Below are 20887 nucleotides of genomic sequence, written 5' to 3'. Positions count from 1 at the left end.
TGCTAAATGCTTTTTTGTCATCCTTACTGTGATCTGGAGGAAACCAAAGCTGATGAATAGCACGTGTTTATTCCAATATTTTTCAGTAGACCACAGGATTCAGGTATTTTGGAGCTGGTATTTCTCCCAAGGTGTCTCCCAAGTCATATCTTCTGCCTATCACTCTCTAAAATAAATAAAATCCTAGGCTATGCCAAATTTAATGTTTGAAAATACCAGATGTATTCACCAAAGGTGCTTAGTTGAAGTTCACAACATTGTTTGAAGCAGGGGTAATTCCAATGGAAAGACTCAAAATTGAGCGACTTTTCCCCCTGTCCCCAGGGAGGACTTTATGTGTCCTTGAAGGCATAAAAGGTTCTTTGCTGCTCTTGGCATGGTGAGGGTTTCATTAGTGTCCATCTGAGCATTACTCTTGCCCAGACCCACAATTTTCATGTCTTTCACAGGCAATCTTTGTTGAGAGGTTCAGTCACTCTGTGGGTGCTGGTATAATATTAACAAGGCCTGTGCATATCCTTGAATTTTTAGCATTCTGACAGCTGCTAACAGTAGAGCAGCATTTTCTGTGATGTTAAAGGAACTCAAAAGCTATAAGGGCATAGTCTTAAATTCATTGTGTGGTCTTTATAGGGACAGAGGTACTTTCAGTCTAGGTCCTAATCTGCTCAAACATGTTCAAGCTTCACAGAAATGGTTGTGTTCCTCTCTCAGAGCACAAAAACACCCACACCCTATTGAACCCACTGGAACAAAATGTGCCAATGCTATGGGACACTAAAGTATGTACTGAGAGGCTGTTCCTCAACATGAGCAGAGCACTGAGGATGTGAAGGTTCTAGGGAAGGAAAAGCCTGAAGAAGAGAGGTGAGAGTGGAGGTAAATGCATAACACAAGGGAGCACAGTTCCTCTGGTAAGTAACCATTCACTCTGTTACAACTTGGGTCTCACTGTGGGTTTGAAAATAGGTTTTCCACATTGCCTGTAACTTCAGGCTGTGGTTTTCCATCCTTATTCCTCACACCTGTGATCTACATCTGTGAGTTGGATGGACTGACTTCCAGAGCCCAATCTATTTCCAAAGGAGTGTGAGGGTATTCCCTAACCCACTCTCAGGGCCTCTTCCAGCAGCTGCAATAGGCTGCTTTATAATCATCTAGAAAAAAATATGTGAGTACACCTCACATTGAGGAAAATAAAAAGCCTGGCTGTATTTTAAGTCATGTAAGGGAATAACTTAATGATAATGGAAGTTAGAAGGGTGAAAACTGTTGTCGTTATACATTATAAAACATTTTCTGTCAGCATGGGAACAATTGGACATCTTCCAATAAACCAACTTGAGTTGGACAGAGAGAAACCAGGAAAAATATTCCAGTGCCTTGTATCCTTGTTTTTTTGAAATTCTATCCACACCACATATTTGAATTAATTTAACATAATTGATGAGGAAAAATTGGCTAAACCACTTCAACAACACAAGAAACCTATTTGGATAAATCTTAGGTTCATTGAAGCAGCTCCTTGAAATCAGTGGCAGATTTTGAAGAATGTGAAGTTGATTATCCACATAATTGACAGAGGATGTTTAGATCTTGTTCTGAACAAGCTCAGTACTTGAAGTTCCATAGATGCAGATGGTTTAGTGTCTGAGCCTTAATGATTTTGGAGATAAATGAAGATGTTTTCTGAACACCGAGGTCAGGCCAGGTAAATTTTTAATTGATGTTAGAAATGGAACCATCTGTTAGAAATAACAGTGTTTATTATGACTTCCCAGCATGCCAATTGTGATTTAATATTGAATAACTATAAATGTAATAATACTTACATACAAACATATATATATACATATATGTGTGATATATATACACACACACTTCAAGTATACACATTTTTCTGGATCTTCAGTGTTATTTATCTTATGTTGTAGTCTAAATGATTTTAACTAATGATTATGAACCAGCTTGGTCTGTCCCAACTCCAGCATTATAGCCAGATGAATTCTTTCATTCAGTTGGGTTTTTGTAAACCCCAGAGTGCACCAAGGCAAAGCACTGTAAGTACTTCAGCAGTAAATATATATCTTTTTCATGGAGGAAATCATTAAGAAATCACTTATGTGCTGTAATGTACTCAAATTAGTATGGGCTATTTTCACATAATTCAATAATGTGATCGATTCCACTTTAGGACTCAATCTAATAGTAGTTGAACTCTTCCATCTCTGAAAAATTAAGTGGTTTAACAACATGTCTAAGAGAAGAAACAGATCAAAATACACTGTCCATATGACTTTCAGTGATGTTTTGCCAATTATAAATATTAAAAAGAATAATTATTTATAAATTATAATAAACATGTATTGTTAGAAATATAAGCCTATTATATTTGCAGTAATTGTACATGAAGTCTGTGGCACTTAGAGAACTGCATCCTTGTTTGAACATCTGAGAAATGTCCTTTATTCAGGGATTTCTCCAGCAGAGGCTACTGGAGGAGCAGGGCTGGCAGAAGAGCATTGATTCCTCTCCCCAGCAAGTAAGGCACACATTGGCAGGAAGCAGGAGTTGCAGGGGGTTGGCAGGAGCAGCATTTTCCTCACAGGCTTTGTGACTCTTGTTGTGCCCTTCCAGCACAAAAGAACATCTGACTCTTGCAGAGGGCAGAGAAGTAGATGGATGACAGTGATTAACTGCTTTCCCTGCTGAGTAAAACGGGTCGTGTTCTCTGTCTGCAAAGCCAAACTTGTGCTTGCCCATGTTTTGTGTGTTTGACTCAGAAACAAGGCCAGTCCCGGGTGGTTATGTGTCTGTGAAGTGCAGCCCAGTGACTGCAGTGACACCTGCCCAGGGTGGGGGGCTTTAGAGCAGCACCCAGAGGGATGCAGGGTGTGGGCACCATCTGTAGTGGCTTCCTGTCTCCATGGCAGCCTGGAGCAGCCCTCTCTGTTCCTGTCACTGCATCCCACATCCAGAGCAGGCAGCAGCAGGCTGGGCCTGCCTCTGGCAGCAAATGGCCCAGGTCTCTCCAAGTGTTTGCTGGCTGTCCAAGGGTGAGTGAGATTCCAGCATGTCCTTAAAGAGCAGAGACATCTCTGCTCTCTTGTGCCACCCCAAGCTTTTTAAGGACTGCTGTTTGCCTCTTCTAAGCCCCTGTGGGCTCTAAGATGGTGTGGCAGGATTGGGAAGGATTGGGAAGTTCAGACTTTTCTGTCATTGGTACCATCAGAGCCCAGCATTGCTCAGAGATGAACATGCTTTGTACCACTGCTGAGTCATTCTCTGGGATTCAACAGCTGACACTTCCTCACTTTGAGATTGGCCACCAGCCTAGGCTAAAAGGGGACAGAATTAACTTATTTTTATTTAGTGGAGCCCAGCTTTAGCTGAGCTTATTAGCCCATTGTCAGCTGTGTTTAAAACAATTGCTTTAAATTTTTACTAAACACATTATGTGTGTATGTATGCTGTTAATTCTGCCATAAAGATTATGCTGAATCCTTGGATTAGGAACTGATTAAGAACCACTAAAGTGCCAGATCTCTGGGTAAGGTATAATGAATTATTCATGCTGTTATCCTAGTGCAATCACAATAATGTCTTGGTGCTAATTAGCAAGTGGATGGGCTGACACAAAGTAAGGAATACCCAGGAGATATTTTATTCAACCTGTATTCTGATTCCTTGTGATAAATATATTTTCTCACCTTACAATTTATTTCTTATTCAACAGAAACAAGTCTTATTTTTCTCTCTGTTATTTCAACTTTGTTTTTTTAAATCATTACATTTTTAGGGCTAACTAGCCTGAAAGCTAAAGCTTTTAAGAGCTTCTGGGACAGCTGCTGCCAAGTTTTATTATTATTCCTCACTATAACACTTTGTCCATATTGGTGAGCTGCATGTTACCATTTCTTCTATTATGTGTGATCTTTATTGTCTTATATCAATCAGAGCAGAATTTCTCTTATTCTTAATTAACCTAGAACTTGTATGTGCATTTGTAAATCATGGGAGTGAATTAGATGTTTGTGCATGTTAATCTTTATTAGTTAAGGCAACACAGTTTATAACAGATTTATTTTTGCTTGGCCATTAGTTATCACTCTTTATTTTCCTCTTTCTCCCTTTTAAGTAAATTCTCAGCATTTTGTTTTACTTAATGTTTTCATATATCATTGCTCATCAGAGATTTATCAGAAGTCCAACAAAAGGACATTGTTCTGTATTTTGCCATAGTTTCTTAAAAATTCCTAGTTTTTGAAATAAGACTGCAGCCTGAAGCATAGCTTAATGCAGATGTTTCAGTCTCACAGCTCAGCCTGAAAAAACCCTATCCCACAACCAAACCAGTCCTCACTACCTATTTCCCACTTATTTTCCTTAATTCTGTGCTGACCCTGCTGAGCTTTCCTTCCACTCCCCTGCAGGAATAATTCTGATAACTTCATGAAGATGTAATTGTGAGACCTGTGGATTGTATGGGAATGCCCAGCTTAGTCTGATTTTTGTGTGAGATGTGCAGCTAGCTGCTCCATGAATATCTTTTGATTCAGGGAGGAAGTGTATGAGGACAGAAGAATAACTTGGGGGAGCCACTGCTGGCCTTCTTTGTGTCTGTCTCTGGTGTTTTTGTTTCTGCTCATCAACAGCATGAGATATTTATTCTCCCTTTCCTCTCCTCCTCCTCCCCTTTTCCTGTTTCTCTCCCTTGGCCACCACATCCTTCCTGGTGCTGCTTATCTCTGAGAATTTTTCTTCCCTCTCTCAGTTCTCACTCTGCTGTGATTAAGCACCTGGAACATTTCCAACCTGATGACTGCAGGGTTTTGCAATGAAACCCCTTGGAGATTTACTGAGTGGGCTGCTCTGAAGGAGTCAGACTTTATGAGCCCTAATGCCTGCCTTTGTAGAGATTTGGAAAGTGCTTGGCATATTAAATGCATTGTTGCTATCTGAGTAACAGCAACAATCTGCATGAGGTCTTGAGGTACAAAAATGTTTCCTTGTGACAAACTGAACAAGGTCCTTTGTACAGGAATGTGCTCTTTTCCTTTGTGCTGAGCTGCACAGACAGCTGGGCTGGTGGGCACTGCTGCCAGGGACTGCTGGGACTCTGTGGGTCAGTCTGAGACAAATATCTCATCTACAGCCACGCTCAAATTAGGTTTCTAAGCTTCACATTATTTAAAGTTTGGGTCTGAATAGACCAGCTGAGGTTCATCTTCACTTCAACTGTAAAAACCAAGTCACTTTTAGTAGAAGATGTCACAGCAGCAACCCTGCATTGCTGAGCTGCAATGTTACAAACACAATCTCTACATCTGATTCTACATTAACCCCATCTGAAAAGAGTGGTGGAGAGCAATAATTGTGCTGAATAAACTATACTAAGGTTTTGCTTTATAGAAACTCTCTGAGGATGCCTTGCTGGATACTGGATAGAAAAATACTGGGTGATAGACCTGGAAGCTTTCTGAGGAACATTGCCCTAAGCTTTCAGCCTGCAGGCTGTCCTCAGAAGGCAGAGCTTTTTGTTACTTTATCTTGCACTCAAGGCTGTATACATGGATAAAACACTGTGTATCAATAATGCTGGCCTTTTATTGCCAAGAAGCTTTTTCCCAGGGGTTTCATAGCCATTTAACATAAAGCTGGCAGTAACATTGTCTGCTGGCTGAGACTGGCCAGAGCTAAAACAGGATTGAATGCAGAAAGGGCATTTGTACTCAGTAAATTCAAATATCTGGGAGTATAACAGAACTGGAAGAAGATCTAGAAAATTAAAAAGAAGGGACACTCTTCCATCTTGGTGAGGGTCTGAAGGAGCTTTCAGTAAAAGGAAAACATGTTTTCCTCTGTCAGCTGGCCAAGTTCTTATTATTGTGGCTTCAACTACAAAGCAAAAGGAAGAGGGCAAAGGAATCTCCTCGAGTCCAGTACAGGTGTGGCAGCAACACCTGGTTATTGGCAGTGCTGTGACACAGCCCTGGTAGTCAGTCAGAGAATGGAAATGTATTAGAAAATGTACCCATATATTCTATGTAGTGTGATTTCCCTGTGTCTCTCTGGAGATTTCTGACAGTTTCTTCTGGATTGTCAGAAGTCCCTTCCATAAATCAGTGTTTGAACCATGGTTAAACCTCCTGTGACCATGCATGCTTTGCTTCAGAATCTCTGACCTAAATAAGGTATTAGAGATTAGAGAATTAAGATTTTTTAAAAACAAATTGTGGTTCAAATAACTTAAAATTTCTCCTTTTTTGTCTTCTGTCTGTCCTTCAATCTGTCCATCCACTCCTTTTCCTTGCATCTATCCTTGATACAAAGTTCATTTTTTTACCTCAATTATCTTTTATCCTGCTCTTCCCTGGGCCCTCTTTTGTCCTTTCTGACCTATCTTCCCACTTAAAGTACTTTCTTCCTGGCCTCATGGAGCATTGCCATGGTGACCACATGACATCACTGCCCTGGGAACGGTTGCCTAGGAAACCATATGATGTCATTGCACTGGAGGCAGTTGCCATGGTTACTGAGTTGGCTGAGGTAACTGGGAAAAAGGGTTTGTCATCTGATGGGTGCCAGGAAATGTTCCCATAAACTGGAATAAAGGAGAGACTTTTATTTATATTTTTATATTCCATGGAGGGCTGCCTGTGACTCAAAGACCCCATTGCTGTGTGTCCTCCTGAACCTTCTCTGGCTGGGCTGTTTCCCTTGGCCTCTGGGGTCTTGCCCACCTGTTTCTACTGTTGAATGTTACTGTCAACATCAAACCACAAGAGAATGGAGAAAAGCTGTGTTCTCCTGTGGTTCTGCACAAGATGGGGTTGCACTTTCTATTGCTCTTTGTTTTTGACTCTTTGGTTCCCTTGGATTCTGAGATAAATAGCCCAGCCCAGTATTTATCCCAGCAGACATCAGAGGTGCTGTAACAGTGAATGTCACAGCCTCAGCTTGCTGAGGCTCTGTGTGCCTGTAATTTGTTTTCCACTTCTTTCCTACCTTTCCCAGTTTCTGTTTCATCACTGCTGACATATACCTGTCTTGTCTTAATAATTCCAGCACTTCCCAGAAATGTCCTATATGAAAGGTGAAGCAGAGGTTAAATAAAAAGGAGGAGGCAGCTATTAGAGATGGGAAAGGTACTGAAGAACAAGTTTAGTGAGTGTGTGTGATTCATGTGAGGATGTGGGGATGTAAACAGTGGTTAGCACTGTTTGTGATGTGCAGATCTGTATCTCTGTCAGCATTTGTGTATGTACAAAAACACACATGCAATTGCTCTATGGAGAAATAAATAACTTTTAATGAAAATAGATTTCCAAGCTGGCTGCAATTTGAGAGAATTACATGTCTAGGGCATTTTAGTCTAGTCATGCATGTGTGAGTGTGACTGCCTCCATATGTCAAGTAAAATCTCTGCTCTCAGTACCCCTGCAGATGCTCTGGAGTTCACTAGAAACTAGTTACAAACTTCCCACTGAAGTTCATGGAATGAGCCATTCTTTAGCCCCACTGTGTGCAGTCATCTTAAGGCTGAAAATCAAAATCCTTACAATTATTGTGGAGCTGCAAACAGGAATGCAGTCAAAGCTAAGGAGAGTGCTGATGTCAGGCCAGGTAACTGAGGAGTTCAGGGGCACCTGAACTATTGACTGAAATCCAGGGCTCCTGAAATGTTGGGAGGAGGCTGGAATGGGGGTAGCAGCTCAGCTCTGGCAGAGCTAGGAGGGAAATCCAGAAGAGGAAATGTAACTTCATTGGGCAGGGAACAGAATTTCCACTTAGGTATGGGGAGAAGAAAGGGAATAGAGGTTGGGGGTTTTTGATGTTTGTTTATTTTGGATTCCCCTCCTTATGCTTTACAAGTACTGCTTGATTGACTGTTTATTTGTTCAGCATACTGAACAAAGCAATCTCAGACTTTGTGCCAGGGTAACTGTAAAATAAAGTTGTGCTTCATACCTGAAATAATTTAATGTCATTTTGATCAGATGGCAAGGAACAAAACAGCTCACAGAGGGGGAATGCAGCAGCCAGTCAGTGCTCAAGTGAGACATGAATGTCACTTGCTTGTGCTTGTGCTTCAGATCTGTGTGTAAATCCTTAAATTCTAGTTTGAAAACAGTGTTTAGTTAATTGCCATGCAATGGTGGGGTTTGAAGATCAGGCTGTTCTGTTCATGGTGAGCCAAGGGACTTGCATCACTGCAAAATATGTCAGTAATCATGGCCTGTCCTGGCCTTTAATGGGCTGGAGCAGCCTTGCAGGTACTAGCTTGGGATGTTGCTGCATCTGTTATTGAAGGGATATTTGATCCTACTATTAATGGCCACTTGTGTTACTTTTCCTGTTAACTGAGCTTCAGAATGGCCCCTGAACTTGGGTTTGTTTTATTTCAACACTCTACCTGGCAATTCGAGGTTATTGTATTTAAGTACATTTTAAACATTTATGTTTGGATGACATTTACTGGTAAAGTATGAGAAAGCAAGCAAGAAACTAGACTGTGTTTGTTCAACTGTCAGGGAGCTGGGGGAAAAGGTTGGTAGAGCTTATGGGGTTTTGGTAAATTTTACCTGAAATCCATATTTTTATGATTCATACTCCAGCTTTTCCTGTCTCTGGACTTCCACCAATGTCAGGTTTCTGTAAATATTTAAATAATAATTGTATGCTGTGCTACAGCAATACTGGAGATCTCAGGAGGTACAGAACTGTAGATTTGTTTTCCACTAGTGTGAAGCTCTTGGGGTTTGTACTGGTGAAGCTCTGAGCAGCAGTGGAGGTGCTTGGTGGTGCTGCAGGACACAGTCCTGTGAGAGCTCAGCTTTTGCTGAGTAGTGCTTCCATCTGCTGGAGAAGTTTGTTTGCACAGCATTCACTCTGTACTCAGAGAAATGAAATCTTGCTCATTAAACCCCCAAGGATTTAATCATCATTAGTTACTATAAGAAAACAAGTTCCTCTGGGATTTTAAGCAGCTAACACAAATCACTTGGGTGCTCTATAGCTTTACATCTAAAAGATGTAACTCGGCCAAACTGGAACCAGTACTCTTATGTTTTATTCTAAAATATCATCACTTTCACAGTGGTAATATAAGTTAAAGCACAGATTCTACAAACATCTTCCTAGAGGGTGATTTTGTGGCTTGTGACTCAAACTGGTGCTTTCCCAGAGCTGCAGGACTGTCCCTGTGCACTGCATGGCTGAGCAGGATGGGGCAGACACCCCTGGGGACAGGATGGCTTTCAGAGCTGGCACTAGAAAGTTCACTCAGCATTATTTACACTGCCACTGCACATCAGGACCTGGACTCCCAAAGCATGTTTTTGAATTGTGGAATTAATTATTTTGCAAGAAACTTGAGAACCTTGAATAAAATTTGTGTCTGGAGACACTGTAGCCCAGCTAACAGAGTACTTCCCTGCCCACTTTTCTCTCTTTAATGAGTTATTTTCTCATTTTTCCTGCAAACCCATTGATCTATTGAAAGAACAGCATGAAATGGTTACTCTACCTTTGCATTATCTTTTTATTCTTATTACGTTGTGTGTGCAAATAAAAAAATCCCACCCCAAACCATAAAATTTGTGGAGAGCAAATTTTTTATGTGTTACTTATTGTTTATGACAGTGTTGTTGGGAGTAATGGTATCAGAACACCTTTGGACTTGATACAGAGGCATTACAAATAAATACAACATTCTTATGTTCCATAAAAATGGTAACTTTATCTATAAAATTAGATATAAAGTAAATTATAAATTATATATAAAATCCATAAGCTTATCTATAAGATTAGATGTACTAGTTCAGGATAATTTTAGAGGAAGTAATAAAAAGCATGTAGGTTCTTATATATAATATAATCCTGTATGAAGATTACATACTGAGATATGTCTATTTATATTTATTTAAATATATTAATTCAATAAACAATAAAAAGGACAATAAACAAGAAGGCCAGAGCACCTTGCCCCTGCCTCCCTGCAACCTCTGCAATTCTGTGTCCTTTGGGATCATCCAGAGGATCATCACTTGCTATTTCACTGGATAAAAATTATCCACTGTACACGTGGAAGTTTGAGATGGCCTTCAAGGGCCAACCCCCTGGAACACATCAGCTCCATCTGCTTCTAATCTCGGGCTGCACAGGGCAGCTGTCATGGGATGCTGGGCTTGGCTGTGCAAGGATCACCAAGCGCCCTCAGCTTTAAGGCCAGGACTTGGAATCAGGCTCAACCCCCAAAATAGAGATGGATTTTAGGGACTTCATGTTTTTAAAATGATGAGAGTGGTAGGAAATACAGACTTTAGATTTGCTTTTGTTGTTCTTCTACTGCTAAGGAGAAATAATTCAAGATGTCTTTCACTGATGACACTTGCATGTTTTGTAAGTAAATTGGCCATATGTGGGGTTTGTGCCTTTTTGAAAATAAACAGCTCAGTACTTCTAGGCAGCACATATTCTGCTCTGGGTGTTGGGAATGTAGGAAACAAATTTGTGAGTGGTAGGAACACTACAGTCTAGGACCCAAATCCATCATTTGTGTGGACAAATAGCTCCTGTTTACCTTAGCAGCCATCAGAAGCTGTCTTTGAGTAGGATTAATTGAACTGGATGTGCAGTTTAAAAATCACATGGAAGCCAGAGGCAAAAAGCTTAGGCAGTTATTGTTTTCCTTGTGTTCTTACTTCACTTGCAGGAGCAACAATGTCTGAAGCTGTCATTGGTAGTAATTTAATAAAGAGGATTTTCTTGGATTAAAAAAAACAAACCAAAACCAACCACCCCAGGCTGTCCATCCATCATGCAATATATGCAAATACAGGCAGAAGAAGTGCTTTTCCCTGGGTGCCCCTGCAGGAGCACATTCCACTGCTGATGGCTGTGCTTTGGTCCCCAGAGTGTTTTGGCTGTCAGTATCTTTATGGCTCACATACCTCAGCGGGCTGTAACTCACACCTGCAAGTCTCTGCACAGGGAGCTTCAATTTCTCTTTTTACCTGTGGACTGAGATGAAGCTTCTTTCCTTGTTAATGGATGCATTTGCTCTTGCTGCTTCAAACTGTTTTCTTGAGAAATTATTAATAATTTAGTATTTAGCCAATTGTCAATTCTTAATTTTTGTTAAAAATCTACTTAAAGTGGCTTTAATTGCCTCTTGCATGATGTCATAGCTTTGGACAGTGCCATATCCCAGGGAAATTATGTTTTTTATGTGCTTCATGTAGGATTATAAACACAGAGGTGTTGGGATATTGTGTTGATGGACATGATTCAAATCAAAAATTGCCATAAAATTTCAGAACCGGTTCCAGCAGGTCAAGAACATGAATGCAAAATTGTCACACCCTGGTTGTCAGTGATCAGATTCACAAGAACTGATGACAAATTTTTCATTGGATAAAGTAATAGGCAGAAAATGTTTTCCCCTGAAAAATGTATTTATACCACATTAAGCACAGTAATGCTCCTTAACTTTGGAGATTGTATTGTTTATTTTAAAGGAAGAAAAATGTCTGTGTGTGTACAGGAGGAGGGGAGGCTGAGTATTGATTTGAGCAGTTGAGTCATGGAAATCAATTTCCTTTTCAGTTCCTGGAGAATGGCGTTGCAGCTGGTGACTGCCTCATCCTTTGTGTCATTGATGGGGCAGAGAGCAATTCTGCTCTCAGGCAGGAGGCTGCTGTGCCTTGGGTGCTTTGTTCAGCTGGGAATAATGATTTGTTTCCAGTGGTTGAATGATGCCAGCAACATTCACAGGTGAAGCTCTGGCTGATGTACCTGTTTGAAAGCTTTCTGGATGTTGTCCTCTCTACACCTTTGTGATTACAGAACATCCTGAGCTGCAATAGACCCACAAGGATCCTTGATTCAAAGTCCTGGCTCTGCACAGGATGCCCCAAAATCCCACCCTGTGCCTAAGTGTGCTCCCCAAATGCTTCTGGAGCTCTGGCAGGGTTGGCACAGCCTGGGGATGCTCTGTTGTGTGGCTCAGGGCTGGTTTCAGTCTCATTCTGTTCCATCGTGGGGAGCAGCAAGCTGAGGCAGTTCTGTAACATTCTAAAGGGTCAGTGGTGCAGCTGGGGACTCCTGATTACCCTGATCAGCCCAACGGCAGAGAAACAGGACAGGGTTCTCTGCCTACACAACTTGCCTGATGGAACAGTTTTGCTGCCCTCTTTCCTTCCCTGTGCCACCTGTACTGGTTCAGTGCACACCTTGGCTCTTCCTATCAATTCTGTTCAGTCTGATTTGCAAGATGTCTCTCATACTAATTGTCCCGTTGTAAATTTTGGTGTTCCTTCCACCTTCTTTTTTCCTCCCTATCTATTAGATGGTGTTTCCACATGTTTAATAATCCTTTTGTTGTGTTTCATGGTTCAGATGTAACACTCTTTTTCCATGTTTGGAATTGTTTCTTTCTAAGTTTCTGATTACTTTAATAAATAAGCCAAACAGATGAGTGCTGATTGTAACTTTCCTCTGATTTTTGGTCCTGATGCCAGTGGAAGTCAGCCTCCCTTAACTCTGAGCACTGCATGGATTACTGGTTAGTAAATGTTTTAAGGTGCTTATGGATCACATGATTGTATTCTTCACTACTTGCTTTAGCTACTATGTGAATGACAATCTAAGAATATAAATGAGTTAATTACCTCGTGCTTCGTGTTAGAAGTTCAGTGTTCCAGAGTTTGCTCCTTTTCAGAGTTAGAAGGTTGGAGCCAGCCAAGATTGATGTGGTGTTGAGTATGTTACTTTTTTCCATGGATGTGATGCCAAAAAAAAAGAAAAAAATTCTTCATCTACTATCACTAAACCTTTCCAGACTTATACGTGGAGCTTTTATATTTCTTGTGAAACAAAATGTTAGCAGTGCCTCAGAGTGGCACTGTGATGATCCCTGCTGACATCAGCCACAGGAGTTAGCTGTGCCTGTGCTTATTCACCACAAGTCTGTTTTTTCACCAGTACAGCTTGTGTAGTTTAGGATTTCTTTTCTGTGGATCTGGGATACCCTCTTGTGGATCACAAAGCACGCTGAAGTTCTGTAACAGATTGCAGCCTATTTCCTGTAACAAGTTGTTCTGTAGAAAAACAGGAAATAAAATAAGTAACTTGTTTTTTCTCCAAGGTTTCTTCAGGATAAACCACAGTGCAGCCTTACAAATTTAATTCCTGGGATATCATTCTGGTTTGGTTTTTTTGTGGTTATTTTTTTTAAGTGTAGAATATTTAAGTGGATAACCAGGGAGTTAATGAAATTTACTGATGTAAAAAAGTGAAGACGGTCTTTGCATGAATAAGGACTTAGATAATAAAAGCAGGAACCTGCAGTTGGAGCACCTTTATAAAGACTAGAGAAGGCTCTTGCTCTTCTGCCAGTGTCCTTGCTTTGTCAAAGGGTAGATCCACTCTTCTGAATTCATAATGTTTTAGAAGCCTTATCAGCAGGGACCTCTGGCATGGTCCTGTACAAAGCTCGTGTACAAACCTTATTAAAAAGCACATGATATGTTTGTTGCCAAGGAAACATAAGCCATTAAGCCCTAGGAACATAATTCATAAAAACAAAATTTTAGCTATTAACATCTACTTTCCCCATTAGTGCCACGAGAGCTCCATGAAACAGCCTTGCAGTCTCCAGCTAATGGATGTGACATAACTGGGAACGAGGAGGGAAACAGGAATTCACTGAGCTCACAGTGAGGAGAGGGCAGGACAGGTTTGCTCCCATCTCTTGTGCTCGTGAGGCACTCAGCACCTGTTTGTCCCATCCTGTTCCTGCTCATTATCAACCACATCAAAGACAAGTCTTTGCTAAGCAGGGAAAGATCAGGCCTGCATTTTCGTATTCTATTTGGAATATGAAAGTGAAAACTCAGCGTGGGAAAAGAAAAAGTGAAGTATTTTGTAGTGGTTTCAGATTTAATATCTTAGTAATTTTAATTGTTGCTTCTCTGGATTTAGTATGTGTATTCTGTTATAATTAGCTAGCTCACAATGGGTTTAACATGAATTGTGCTTATAGATGGCATTTTAATTTTTTTTGTTTGTTTTGATAATTCTCAATTTGCTCTTAAAATCTATAAGCTGTATTCTTCCTCTTCATCCTTCTCTTTTTAAGAATTAAATTTGATTCATTAATTTTTTTCATCCTAATACTGCAAAGTACTTAGAAATTTCTTGTGGAGAATCCACTGTGGCTGCAGAGGTGTTCTGTGCCAAAATCCCACTGTACTTGTTCTAGGAAACATTTCTAGGAGAAAAAAAATGAGGAGTAAAGTGAATGTGGCTCAGTTTTTCCTGATCTAAGCTATTGGTTGCCACTCTCAAGTGTCCAGGACCACAGCCAGGATCCCAAGGCTGGCCTGAGTTATTGTTGACACTTTGCAGTCATGCAAGTTCAGCTTTGGGATCAAAAAGCCAAAGTGAGCTCAGGGTCATTACTGCACTTTATTCTCAGCCCTTCCACCAATCTTGAGCCATCATTTCTGTATTTGAGAGCAGAATTAACATTGCTGTCTGGAAAAAGTGCTGAATTTACTGGAGTGGGGTAAGGCTTATGAATCACTGGGATATGTAGCCTCATCCATCAACAATTCAGTGTAATAAATCAGTTACAGTCAGTTGATGAAGTCCATTGCCAGCTTTTCCCAGAAGTTATTTGGGCACCTCTCCTGCAGCTCTGGAGAGATCTGTGTATGAACTGAGCAAATGGTGATTAGGAGCTCCCAGACTTTGCCCCCACAGCCCTGGTGTGGTTTCAGTCAGCTCATGTGCAGTTTCTGCTCAGATTAGTCACAATGAAGTGGGGATCTGAGGTGCACTCTGCTTTCTCCAGGGTTTGCTGGGCCTTTGCCTGATAACAGCCACAAGGATCTGGCAGTGAGTGATTAGTAAAAAATTAGTATATGGCACTATTGACTTTTTCAGCTCTGAACTGTGAGAATTACAATTTGTCAAATCTCTGACTTGTGAGCCTGTGATAGCAGAGCCGAGTGCAGAGATGAGCTTGTCAAACAGCCTTGTACAGCAGGGTAGATTTAAAGAAAAGGAAACGTGTCAGGGATCTCCAGATAACATAACTTGGTTTGAAGTGTGCCTCCAGAGAACATGAAGGGCAAGGCCACCTTCAAAGCTAGATCAATTGCTCAAGACTGTCTGATCAGATTTTGAAAACCACCAGGAGCAGAGATTTCTGTCTTTCTAGACAGCCTATTTCAGGACTACACTGAATTTTTTTCTCTTCTATATCCACTCGTGATTTCTCCTGCCCCAATCTGACCATTGCTTCTTGCCCTTGCACTGTTATCTCTAAGAAGTGTCTTTATCTTACATGTAATTAGCCTTTAAATGTTTGATTACCACGGCTGGATTCCTTTCCCAAACCTTCCCTTCTTGAGGCTAAACACACTCAGCCTCTGCTCACATGCCATGTGGTGCAGGCACTTCACTATTTAGTGGCCCTTCCCTGAGCTCCCTGCAGGTTATCAGGATCACCTTGGTGACAAAAAGCCCAGGGTGGGACAGAGTGTCCCAGGTGCAGCCTCAGAGGCACGAGCAGGGCTCCCTGCCCTGCCTGCTCCCTGTGCTCTGCCAGTGCAGGCGCTGCCATTGCTGTTAGCACAGTGCACAAAAGGATGTCCTCAAATGATCTGTGGCCTCATACCCATGTGTTTTCCTCTGCAAAGCAGGAAATCAGGACAATTGTATAACACAGAAGTTTGTGCAGAAGTTTCTTCTTTGATGTTAGCTTTTTTTCCAAGTTCAGTGTCAGGAAAAGCACAGAGCTACTGCAAGGACACTCGAGCCTCATGAGTGCCTGGGTGCTGTACCATTTCTGCTCTCCCATTCAAACACAACGTGCCAGGCTGTGGCAAAAAGCACCCTGACTCTGGGAGAGACACATTTCTGTCACTGGTGGGACTCCAGTGCTTATTGGGCAAAACAGCAACCAGCAAGGAGCAGGGACTAAGCAGTGAGAAGGGAAAACCTGGGCCTGCACTGCTCTATTTTCAAGCAGTCTGGGACTTCAGATCTGCCACCACAACCTGGGAGGTGACCCCAGCCATGTGGGAATTTCTTGGCCTGTTGTTATGGATGCACAAGTATTAGTAGCAGGCTTCCTTTGTGCAGCTGTAGGGAGCTAACTTTACTGCTCTGACAGTGAAGATGTCCCCTCCTGTCCCCAAATCTTGAAGAATTTTGTCTTGATGGATGTTATTGAACAGTGATTTGCACATTAAGGTCACCTGGGCTCTGCCGTGGACTGAGGTGGATTCACTGAAGCATCTGATCATGATGAAAAGTCTTACATGGTAAAATGAGTCTCCTTTCTGCCAGTTGTTCTGGACTCTTAAGGAATCATTAACAAGTAGTAAAATAATAGCCACTCTAAATCACTTTGGTGTCCTGTGATTGTACAACAATGGTTATTATTCTCTACCCCTTGTGATCTCCTTGGAGAAAGTACAATTTAAATACTATTTCAGTCAAGTGTGACAGTTTCTATGTATGAACATGTAAAAGTAGCTTTTTATGTTTCCAAATTTGGATACTCAGCTTTCTTATAGAAACTCTTATCACTGATAGATAGGAAATCTCTCAGAAATTGTCAAAGTGGCAATATAGTGTAAAAAATTAATGTTTCAGGATGTGGAAAAAATTCCAAAAAGTTACAAATATACAGTTTTTTAGCAAACACATGTGCTATTCCTCTGACAACTGAAAGGGCCTCACTGGTATTGTCATTAAATTTATTTTTTTTTTTAATTAATGTGTGGTTTGCTTTTTCTCTAAAGTATTAGAATAAAATTTTATCTGTGAGCACAAATGGAAGCTCAAGCTCTTAACTGTCCCTCTGGGCTAAACCCAGAGTGTTGTGGAATGTGCATCTCCCATTCTATCTGTGATCTCTGCATGATGTTCCCTAAACATTCACTCTTCTTTTGCATGAGCTTAAGGGAGGACCACTGACATTTGAGGAGTTAGAAGAGATTTTTGCCCTTCTGGGACAGATCTCCCAGAGCAGATTGGGAGCTTGTATTCCAGTGGGATGTATTCCCTCTGCATGTGAAATGTCTGGGTGGTGTTGGAAGCTGCATTCTTGCCTGGGGTGACTTCAGTCCTCCCCCTGATGTGCACAGGTCAGTCTTGCAGTCCTCAGCGCAGTTTTCAGTAAGCTGATGATGTGAAACTTCTTAACTGATGCTGAAAAATGTGTTCCAAATTTTACACACCCTTCTTAAACATAGTGTTCTACACTGTGCAACAGCATCTGAATCACCCTGGCTCCACACCTGCAGGGTTGTGAAAGTGCAGGGCTTTTCAAAGCTCTCCACCTGCTCCCTCTGTGACAGAGAACCTGTCATCAGTGCTAATCTTCCTGCCCAGCTGCCAGCCTGCTCACACCCCCAGCCTGAGCCTTGGGCCAGGCTGCCAAAAGCTCCCTCCCATCATCCTTGTTTCTGATACATCCACATGGATTTTGTGTGCTCTGCTAGTGTGTGGGGGAAAAGCATAGAATTATTGCTGTAGGGACAAGAAACAGAACAAGTGCAGCTGCTGAACAAGCTGGATGTTATCGTGACCTGTTCTGTGGATCCATCACAGGTCCTGCTGGGTCCTGATCTTCCTGGCAGCTAAACAGGCTGCCAGAGCTATCCAAGCCCACAGGAGCTTTTCCTTTCAGCAGTATTATTTGAAAAATAGATGAAGTTATGTTCTGCTGCTAAAACTGTTCTTTATTAGGGTCTTATTGATTTCCCACTCCTAATTGCTAATAGTATCCTCCTCTGGCTTTAAAGAAGTAAACTGTAAATGTGGAGTCCCCATAAAACCAAGATGACTTTTATGGGGGCTTTTTTGGAGGGGGTGGTGAGCAAGGGAAAAAGGAAAAGCATTCCATGGATTTCTCTCTATTCCTTTAGTATTGGTATGATTATCCTATATGTGGATGTGTCATTGTTTCCATTTAACACTGTTGAGCTGAATAATTTGGTGTATGATAATAAATGTTGTTCTAGGCTCTAGCTATAGATTGTGCCATGGATTGGATGGATGAAAAATATTGCTGTAATCACTGGTTTGGGTACAAATGATAATTTTGTATCAAATCTTGGAGCAAGAGCCTGGCACCAGGAAAGAAAAAAGGATACAATGCTGAATTTTTAGTTGCTTTATGGTAATCCTGGGATGGCAGGAATGCACAGAACTGCTCCGGCAGGTGAAGAACATTTCTCCTGGTGGAAGAGCACCCCTAACTGAGTTCCCTGTCACCCCTGTATTCCCTGGGCTCTGCAGGGGTTTGGGGAATACCGGCTCATCCAGTCAGTCGGGCTTCCTGCAGATAACAGGAAAGATACGGCTTTTGAAGCCAGCCTATTCCTAAATATTCCCCTGCTTGTGCCTGAGCGCTGCATTCTTAGGCGTAATCAGCGCTGCTGGAACAAAGGAGCAGGTGGCTCTGACTTTGGGAATGCTGATGGTCCTCGCTCTGCCTCTGCTTTGAGCACGGCTGGGGATGAGCCGGTTTGGAACGTGAGGTTTGGAGCATCGGCCTGCGGCCGGCCGGGGCCGGGCCCGCCGGGAGCTGCCCGGCCTGGGCGGGGCTGCCGGCCTGAGGGAGAGCTTCCTTCCAGCCAGAGTTAATGGTCCGTGTGTCTGCCTCCTCACATCTCGGGCTGAGGAAATAGGTCTTGCTGCACCTGTCAAGAGCAAGGAGGAGTTGTCTGATGATCTGCTGTCGGTAAACACTCAGTGAAAAATGTGAGTGACCAGGCTGTGCCTCAGGATGCCAGAACGATACAGGCACAGCCAGCCTGGGCACCTCTCATGTGCCCCGCTGCTCTGGTACCCCTGCAGGAATCCTCGCCTTAGTGACACTTGGGCTGACATTACCTACACCTGATGGAGAAACCACTGGTATCTGAGGCCCCTGGACCATAAAGCCTTTCAGAAATGTCCTTCTTTCTACCAAATGGCCTTTTATGTCTGTAGACAAAAGAGCATCACACTTGTTTTAAGGGAGGTGCCTCTGCAGAAATGCACCTGGTAATTTATTGATATTTTTTTGTTTTCAGATATCAGTATATTTTTCACACTCTTCATTATTGCCATTTCTTTTTTATTTTTTTAGCTTTTCTTTCCCCCTAGTAGGGATTTGTTTACAGACAAATTTTTCACTTTTATCCTGACCAGAGATTCTTTAAAGAATATTTCCCCAGGTTCTCTCCAACAATGTTTTCTGTTCTCTCTCATTTTCACACACACACACACACACATATACACATATATATTTTAATATTATTTTGTCCCCATTTGATTTCTCAACTAAACACTTTACAAACACTTTTAACTGAAGAGCCCCTGGGACCCTGTGCAGCAAATTGGACATTAATATTAGCCTATGACATTAGTAGATTATGATCTTTCCCCCCCTTCACTTAGATTTCTTTAATCAAATTAAACTGTCAGAAACAATAAATAATAATGTAATTGTGGCTGTTTATTGCTGCAAGGCAATCAAAACATACCCACAAAGGCTGAGGCTGTCTGTTGTTCAGGAGTAATTACATTGGGTTTGAGCAAATCAAGTAGAGCAACCAAGGCTTTCATTGGGTCTCCTGAAAAGTGGGGAATTATTTCAGTGGAAGGGGCACCAGCAGCTCAGCTCCTGTTCATTTCTCTCCTGTGTTTTATGCAGTTGAAATGCTGTTTTCCCTAAAGTGTTTCTGGAACATGAGTGTTAAAAATACTTGTGAGAGTTGGAATGATGATTATGCAGCTCCTTTGCATAATTCCTTCTGTTATTTGGATTTAGCAATAGTAAAAGTGGCACGCCAGCATGTATCCATCTCTGAAAAATGTTTTTCTGGACACATTCTTTCAAGGGAAAGGGAAAATCCAAAAAAGGGTTAGCAAGACTCTAATATATACAAAATACAATGGATTAGATAATGAGGATAAGGCATAATCCCCTGTGTTATTTAGTCTATTATTTATGAGTATTTAGTCTATTATTTACGAGATAATAATACTAATACTTGTGTTTTAGTGAGAATGCTACTCAATTGAGAAGTTGCTTGTGGGGATTAATCTGCCCTGCTATCAGGTGGCTAAATCTGTGACAGCCTGCATTGGCTTTGGGCAGTGATTTTTAATCTGTTATTCAACTTTATTAGTCCCAGTGGACATTTCAAACCCATCTCTCGCCATGAGTCCTCCCCTATTAACCTCCTTAAATACAAGAATTAATAAAACACTAATAAACAAAAAAAATTAAATTATTTGCTGTCTTGTCCTGTTTTGTAGGAAGAATACAGCCCTGAGATTGTTTTTTGTAAGATCGGCAATACTGAGATACTGCAGGGCTGAGTGTACTTAGTGATCACAGAGAGATAATTTAATCAGTTGCTGAAGAAGTGAATGTGTTTCCTTACTTCATTTCTGTTGCTCTATCTGCATGTAGACCTATTTTTATGTCTTCTGATATTTCTCCTCTGTAGAGATACTAATCAGAAAATTAGTCTTGAAAGTGTTCATTTTTGTTATCTCTTTTGTCTCTTGATAAATACGTGGTTTTGTTCATGTTTCTTGAGCTGATCCTTTCAGTGAATAAGAATAGAATGACCTTGCTTTCTTTCTGATAACCTTTTAGGAAAACACCTGTTTTCCTGCTGATTTTTTTTTTTCTATCTACGTCACACCTACTGGACTTCAGATCTTTTTTCCTTTTAGTAATTCCTCTTCAACTGATTGCACATTTTAGTTTCCCACATGTTTGCCATCCTTCTGTGACTAATTTGTCAAATTAGAACCAGGTTCTGCTCACTTAATCAAGATTGCAGAAAGAGAAAAAGGACATTTG

At 41.3% G+C, this 20887-nt stretch overlaps 1 protein-coding gene across 1 annotated transcript in view; it reads left to right on the top strand.

The window, feature by feature from the left end:
- Nucleotides 1-873: 873 nt before the first annotated feature.
- Nucleotides 874-20887, top strand: part of SLC5A1 (solute carrier family 5 member 1) — a 47648-nt gene continuing 27634 nt past the window's right edge. The window contains exon 1 of the mRNA XM_039726138.1: nucleotides 874-914. The gene's annotated coding sequence lies outside the window, so the exon portion shown is untranslated. The remainder of the gene's footprint in view (nucleotides 915-20887) is intronic.

The sequence above is a fragment of the Passer montanus genome, unplaced genomic scaffold (assembly GCF_014805655.1).
Source record: "Passer montanus isolate IOZ18808 unplaced genomic scaffold, ASM1480565v1 scaffold57, whole genome shotgun sequence".
NCBI classification, from domain to species: Eukaryota; Metazoa; Chordata; class Aves; order Passeriformes; family Passeridae; genus Passer; species Passer montanus.
Note: the sequence above shows the minus strand (reverse complement) of the source record. Positions and strands in the feature narration are given on the sequence as shown.